Genomic DNA, 8,212 nt, shown 5'->3' on the forward strand with positions numbered 1-8,212 from the left:
TGTTCCAACAACTACAAATTGATTACCGTAGGTTCATCGGTAATTACCAAAGGCCCTACGGTAATCAAATTTTTATGCCAATTTGAAAACTTTTTTCAGAGCTTTTGGGGTTTTTTTCTCCCTAGGATCATTGAAAAACATATATTTTGCATGTTGTTGCATTAACACACATTACGGGACTTGTGGGGACCAAAAAATTGGTAAAATGTGATTACCATAAGGGTTTCAGTAATTACTGATGAAATCTACGGTAATTTTTCCAACAACTACAAATTGATTACCATAACTTTCATCGGTAATTATTGAAGGCCCTACGGTAATCAAATTTTTGTGCCAATTTGAAAACTTTTTCAAAACTTTTGGGATTTTTTTCTCCTTAAGATCATTGAAGAATGTATATTTTGCATGTTGTTGCATTTACCACACATTAGGGGAATTGTGGGAGCCAAAAAATTGGTAAAATGTGATTACCATAGGGGTTTTGGTAATTACCGATGAAACCTATGGTAATTTTTCAAGCAAGGACAAATTGATTACCGTAGGTTTCATCGGTAATTATCGAAGACCCTAAGTAATCAAATTTTTATGCCAATTTGAGAACTTTTTCAAAAATTTTGGGATTTTTTCTCCTTAGGATCATTGATGAATGTATATTTTACATGTTGTTGTATTTAGCACACATTAGGGAACTTGTGGGGGCTAAAAAATTGGTAAAATGTGATAACCATGTTGTTGCCAATTTTTTTATTTTTCATTTCGAATCATTACAATTCAATATACCTACTTTGGTAATGTGTATTTGCGTGAAGAATAAATAATTATTCCCACCATAATTCCATACACACATTAATACCGTATTATCATGATAATGCCATCTTTATAACGGTAAATAACATACGAAATACTTAAAGCACAATACTATTTTACCAAAGTAATACCACCTCTATTTTCCTTTCCTCTATGAAAAAGCATCTCTCACCTCTCCTCTTGTAAGCATATGAAAAACTTAGGAAAAATTGCATTCACATTATAGCCTACAACTGATTCAGATTCCGCTTCTAGGAGATCAAATGGAGCTTGACTAGTTTCTGCTAGATGAGAGATAAAGAGCATAAACAATATAGGGAACAAGGGAATACCAGACCATATATGCTTTTAAGGTGAGGATCTTTTTAATTATCATCAAAATTGCGTTTAAATTTTTCTTTCACAAATCATCCAAATTTACAATTATTTTTTAACAATGTATTGCACCATAGAACATGATGAGTGCAACATTCTTTAATGATAAAAAATATAAGAAAGAACACCAGCTGCAGATGTAACATCCCACATCGGTTGGAGAGGGGCACGAAGCGGCCTTTATAAGGCTATGGATACCTCTCCCTTCAGGACGCGTTTTGTGAGCAAAACCTTGAGGCCAGGGGGGAGAGAGGGTGTGAACCCTGGGCCAAAGAGGACAATATCCTGATGCGGGTGGTCTGGGCTGTTACAGCAGACATACTCTCTCTCTCTTTCTCTTCTCTCTCCCAAGCTCTCTTCGGCTGCAGACCTGCTCGCTCACCAAGTAGACGTCAAATATGGTGGCTCCGAGGCTTGTATATCCAATCAGTTCGAAGGTTTCCAAATCCCAGAATTTCACGGTTCTGTCTGCTAAGCCTGGAAAAAGATTTGTATGTAAAAACATTACTAGTTGCTTCTTAAACATTTTAACAAGATTTAAATGATCCCCGAAAACCAATAATAATATAAAGGACTTATACAAACCATTTTGATATAGTTATAGAAATATCAACTTGAAAATCATTAACAACGCAGCAAACCTGTCATATATTTGCAACAATTTCTACAGCAAGGCGCTGACAAGTTTAATTAACTCAACTCATGAAAGCAACTTGGCTTCCGACCTCTACAACGGCAATTTTTTTCATGTGGTTTTTATATCACATACCATCACCTTCAACGCTAGAGGAGATAACCAGTCCATATCAAACCTACCCTGAATATGTTTTTTTTTTTTTGGTATGAAATTAATAAGCCTACAGAAATAATAATAATAATAATAGAGTAGGGAAGGAGAGGGACCACACCGATAGACTAAACAACAAAACTTTCCCATTCACAAACCCAGTAAATCAAAGGATATCTCAAGCTCGGATAAAAAGGCCTAGACCTCAAACATTTTACACGGCTGTTTCTACATTTTTCTTTTAAAGAAAAAAAAAAAAAACACACACACACACACATACACACACACACACACACACACACCTAGCTGTAGCTCCAGTAGCGAAGATCAGACGGTGGCATAAGAACTTCATAAGAAAACTTCATAAAAGCCTAAGAACCATAAGTAACAAATAAATCAAGGTCATTACATTTAAACAAAATATATTGCTAAAATCAAAATTATGCAATAACATAAAAATTTATAATAAAAAAGTACTTTTTCCAAATAGAATTTCATTAAGTTCGCAAAAGTAATCACTTAAAAAAAGTTCATAAAAATATTCAAAAGTCTATATTAATTATACTCCAGTCATAAGGGCTATTAAATTCACTTCTTTAGTGGCTTGTTCATAAAGACTTCTTTGGTTGGCAGCTATTCTTATATTATTCTGCAACCCCCTATAGTCCTTTAGTTGTGACACTAGAGGCATTTTTAGTTACTAAAGGTATTTTTAGTTGTGACACTTCAAAGATAATCAAAAGAAAGTAGGAATACAAATCTACAAAAGTATTGGCATTAAATCCTTAACCAAGGAAAATATTAGGTGTATTATCTGAACCACATCATCGTAAAGTTGAAGTGATTTCCAATGCTCAGTGACTGACTGTTATTTACTCTGACAAAGGGGCTCATCCAATTTATCAGAGAGAACTAAGGTATGATTTCTCTGTTGCATGAATATATATTACTGGAGAAAAGAACAATCTACCACATTATAACTCTAGAAAGAATATCCTAAGCAATTAACGCCATACTTACCAGTTTTGGTCCTCAACATTGCTTTTCCATAGGAATTATAACTACGAGAAAATTGGCATGTAAATGCTTAAATGTGGCGAGCCAATAATCAATGCATTCAAAGGAGAAAAGAACATAATTCTTCAAGAAAAGAAATCACTCCAATGAAATGTGAAGCTATTGTAATCATCTATGTCATTTAAGTCCTTAAGTTGCCTCAGGCCCACAACATGTCAACAACTATTAGTACAGCTAGCAAAATAACAACTTTAGACTAGATTGAAACTAATGTACACTCCAAGCCTACTCATTTTCTAGGGATAGATTGAAGTCAACTAATAACATAAAAAAAAAAAATGTCTAATCAATGAATGTTAAAAAAGAAAAAGAAAAATATGCTACAAATACATTGACAATCATATTTGTAGGTAGATAGCTGCATACCTCAACACCTCAACTTTAGATTACAGCTTTGGTTGGCTAATTTATGACCAAGTTCACTCCTCAACTCCAATACAGAATCAACTTTCATAGCCTACACATAGAAGGACAAATCTAACATAAAAAAATGTATAAACTTGACATAACTGTACACTAAGAATTCAGTCATCAATTCACTTCTACCTAACACAACACCTCTATATGCTGGAGCAAATAAGTACAAGAACATATATAAAAATGCTACAATGACCCATGTTTGGAGAGAGAGAAGGATACATTGACTATACCAGGCAATCTCCAAATGCTCCAGCCACAAGAGCAATCTCATATGATTGACCGAGAGAATCATTGCTGCTTCTAGGATAAGCCGGTTAATTCCTGACTAATTACATCCTCCAAATTCAAAAAAAGCAAATGCAAAAGCCTTATACACCCAAATAAAGAGAGAATTTTGTAGCTTTACAGCTTTAAAAAATAAAATAAAATAAAATAAAAAATCAATAAACTGATAAAAACAAATTACACGCTTGAACGAAGATGGATTCAAAGATCAAAAACTGTCATCGAAACAAAATTCAAATCTTTTAGACCACTACCAGGTCTTTCCTTGAAATAATAAAAAACAACAGTAGCTTCACTCCTCTGGATGTCAATAACCTTCTCCACATTCTCACCAACTGAACAAGAACTCTCACTGCAATCTACTACGGTCTTGTAGTGATCCGAAACCACCACTCTGCTGACCTTGGAAGAGATTTCCTGAACAAACCCAGACGGATCCACGAAGTCTAGAAGGTAAATATCATTGATTATGGCCAGAGGGAGCTAATTGGAAGCGATGGGATTGTAGACGGATGTTAGGGAAGAACATCACCAGAAGACAAGTAGCAGAGAAGAAGAGGTGAGCTGCTAAAGCTGTAAAAGCTCTGTCTGGATGTGAAATGTGGTGGGTGAGGTATTGATCAGTGAGAGAAAGAAATTGCACGCGGTTTACAGAGTAAGGATAAAGTTGGAATAACGAAAAAAAGATGGGTAGATGGAAAAAGTTTTAAAGGGCAGGGGTATTTTTCATTAAGGTGTTTAAAATAAGGGTATAGGGCCAAATTCCCAAAAAAAACGTTTGGAAGGTTAGCGTGGCCTGCATTTTGATGGGTCTCAAGCATATCCAGAATTGTAGCTTGTAACTTTAACAGAGGGTACTAAAACTTGATTTTTTTTTTTAAATTTTTTTTTTTTGCGTATTAAAACAAAGAGAATTTCAAGCTTCAAATGTATAGGATAAAGTTGTCCCATTGAATCATGAATCTTAATATCATGAACATTATTTTTATTGTTTTCTATTCTTTATATATTCATTTTAGTCCAAAATCTTCTAATTCTCATCTAAAAGTTTTTCATCCAATTTCACACATTTTTCGCTCCCTAGTGGGTATTGTCCTCTTTGGTTTACTTTTTTTGACATAATTCAACTTCATCTTTTCTTAATTAGCTGTAAATAAGCTTTAGTTAGTCCAATTACTTTTCAATATTAGGTTTTTCATGATTTAGTCTTCCACATGACAAGTACACAACAATTCAAGCCACAATGACCAATATTTGGTCTTTAGTATTAGGATATATAAATGGATTCAATAAGGCCTGTAACTAGAATATCAACCATTTTTGAGTTTAGTATATGTCCATAAAAATTTATAATGATTTCAAAATATCGTTTACTGTACAGGTTAGTGGCAATGTCCGTATTTTTTCATATGTGAAATTTTAGAATGGAGTAGACTTAACCATAAAAAAAAATATACGTATATATCTTGTTTGCTAAGTACTTAAAACAATTGGGAATATATAAATATTATATATTAATTTTTTTTTAAAAGGAAAGAAAAAGGAGTAAATTCGTAAAAAAAAAATAAAAATAAATAAATATCTTAGTACATATGCATGGACCGATGGTACATGTGAGGAGAAAGAGTAAAATGAGAGAAGGTTTGCCAAATTCTTAGTGTGAAATTAAAATTCAGCCCTATGGAAAATATTTCAAGTACTCCAGTTGCATCAAAAGGAAACATTGATTTTATTGTTGGGCCAGTCTAAACCCTAATAATGTTATTTATGTATTTTTATTTTTATTTTTTCTTTTTTATAAATTAGGAAGGTAGATTTTAGTACCAAGCTAATTATGTCTTTGTTTCGTTTTGTTTTTTTCTTTCCTTTTTTATAAATTAGAAAGGGGGATTTTAATATACCAGCTTCGATCAAAATTTGGACGTGGGGTCATTAGCAGCAGTGCGTGCCATTCCAAAGGGACTAATTATGTCTTTGTAACTCACGGTAATAAAGTATTTAAAACATTTTTTGATCATAAAGAATTTAACAAGTTTATTATTGTAATATTATGCTAATATCTTACATCACGTTAATTTATATATTGGATTTGCGAAAGAAAATAAAAACTTTGCACATAAAGTCAATAATGGCCGGTGGTAGTAACCACTGTATATTGGCTTATAATATATATATATATATATAAACCCACGTCCAAATACTACTGTATATTGGTAACAACCACTGTATGTTGGGTCTAATTTTAATAAACAAATACTAATATTAAACTGTGTATATTGGTAACAACCACTGTATATTGGGTCTAATTTTAATAAACAAATACTAATATTAAACTGTCACTGATTATTCTATTTTTGTAAAATATTTTTTTGATGAAGAATAATACGCTTGAAACCCAACAGAGAATTAGAAGCAAGCCCGTAATTAGTCATGCACTTGTCAAGCTAGTCTCTACCTCTGTTTGTGGTGTTTAAACTTTACCATTACATTGTTATGATTTTGTTTTGCTTGCTGTGATCAAATAGAATATGTGAAATGTAGGGAAAAACCTCACCAGACCAAGCACATTGATGGCTCCCATTTTACTTCAGAATTCTCAAGCGGATATGGAAATGCTAATTTCAGTAATTTGAAAATTCAATATTGTACTAATGAAAGTAGAAAATTGTGCTACTTTTCTTCTCGTATATATATATACTAGGTATGGCCACGTGCAATGCACGTAGCTTGGATTAAAATTTGAATGTTTAATAGCTTTTAAGTAATATGGAAAAGTTTGAATTAAAAAGTTGTTAAATTAATTTTTTTAATTAATATTTTTCAATTTGTTTAGAAGGATTTAATCTTAAATTATTAACAAACATAAAGAAATTAATCATTTTATCCCAAGCTTTTCATAAATTTAATATCCAAATCGCATCATATAATTTTGAAGTAAGAACACTTCCAACTGATACGAACCTAGGACGACCTGCTTCTAAACCTGTATTATATTAGCCCGGATCTTAATTAAGTTCAAGTTCTAATGGAATTGACCTCAACCCCTAACCAACCTGTGGTTAGAAACCTTGGTATAATGTAGACGCCACAATAGAGGATGGAAAACCTATTGATAAGTCAAGCTAAAACAACCAATTCTCTAATGGTGTTTTAGATGTTCTCAAAGAACAAAGAGATAATAAATCTCACAAGTATTTTCTCAATCAAATCAAAGTTAGTTCTTATTGATAACTAAGCCTTTAAATAGGCTTTGAAAGAAACAAAATAAACCCTAAAAACCCTAGGTAAAACCGGCCACACACATAAAGAATCCTAGTTGGCCGCAACTATACTTCCTTTCCTAATCTAAGTTTGATTAATTAATTCCTTTATATTAAATTAGGAATTAGTTAATTTACAATAAAATAAAAACCTTCCTAAAGTTATTTGTCCAGAAAATAAATAAATAAAAATCCAAAAAGAAAAAAAGTCAATCGCAAATTAGGTAACGAGTTGACTTTGACATTTAGGCGGAATTATTTCTTCAACCGAGCTAACTTATGTCTGCCTGATGTCCGAGCTAACTTATGGCCTATCCGAGCTAATTGATGTCTGTCTGAGCTAACTTGTGTTTGGCCGAGCTAACTGATGTCTGTCCGAACTAAGTTGTGTCTGGCCGAGCTAACTGATGTCTGTCCGATGTCCGAGGCAAGACTTGTCCGAGATGAGATGTCCGAGGCAAGGCTCCGATATCCGAAGTCCGAGATCAGATGTCCGAGACATGGGTGTCCGATATAAAATATCCGATGTATGGGTGTCCGATGTATCAGCCTCCACCACTTGAATACTTAAAACAGGTCTTTTATCTTCAGGTATGGACACGCCCTTTTGAGAATGAATTACTTTCTGGATAAAGGCAGCAAGGTTGTCCTTAAACCTCTTAGTTTGAGCCCTAGTGATCGGTCCAGTCTTCATCTGTATCGGATCAGTACCCCAGCGAGTTGTCGATGGTGCGAGCTCGGGCGGGTTTGCATCACCAACTCTTATATGAACAGAAAATCTAGAAAAGCAGAAAATCTGAAAAAGTAAAAACCATTATTGTTCGTAATTAGATTCTAGCTTCATCCTTTCAATTTTATTTGTTTTTTATACACCAATCAATATTGAGATGTTTTAGATATTTAGTGAGAATAAATTAATTTTAAAACTAATTAAAACATAAAAAATTTATTTTGATTCTAGTCCATTATCATGAAATTTAATTTATTCATGGATTTATATATTAACTAAAAGAAACACAAAAATAAAAAATGATCATAGGAAATATAAGTACAATCATAAAAACTCATAATTACTATTTTACTTTCGTTAAACAAAAAGTTGTCATAAAATACTTGTGTCATAGATAAATCTATCTTAGCATCATTGCTATCTTCCTAAGATAAATTGCAAGATTTAATAGAAATGTATTAGGTTATACCT

At 32.8% G+C, this 8,212-nt stretch overlaps 1 long non-coding RNA gene across 1 annotated transcript; it reads right to left on the reverse strand.

The window, feature by feature from the left end:
* Positions 1–1,148: 1,148 nt before the first annotated feature.
* Positions 1,149–4,423, reverse strand: LOC132803214 (uncharacterized). Its single transcript, XR_009638237.1, has 4 exons — positions 3,697–4,423; positions 3,413–3,503; positions 2,272–2,340; positions 1,149–1,659 (listed from the first exon to the last, which is right to left on the reverse strand). It is a non-coding gene; the product is annotated as an uncharacterized LOC132803214 (long non-coding RNA).
* Between the last annotated feature and the right edge of the window lie 3,789 nt (positions 4,424–8,212).

The sequence above is a fragment of the Ziziphus jujuba genome, chromosome 3 (assembly GCF_031755915.1).
Source record: "Ziziphus jujuba cultivar Dongzao chromosome 3, ASM3175591v1".
NCBI lineage: Eukaryota > Viridiplantae > Streptophyta > Magnoliopsida > Rosales > Rhamnaceae > Ziziphus > Ziziphus jujuba.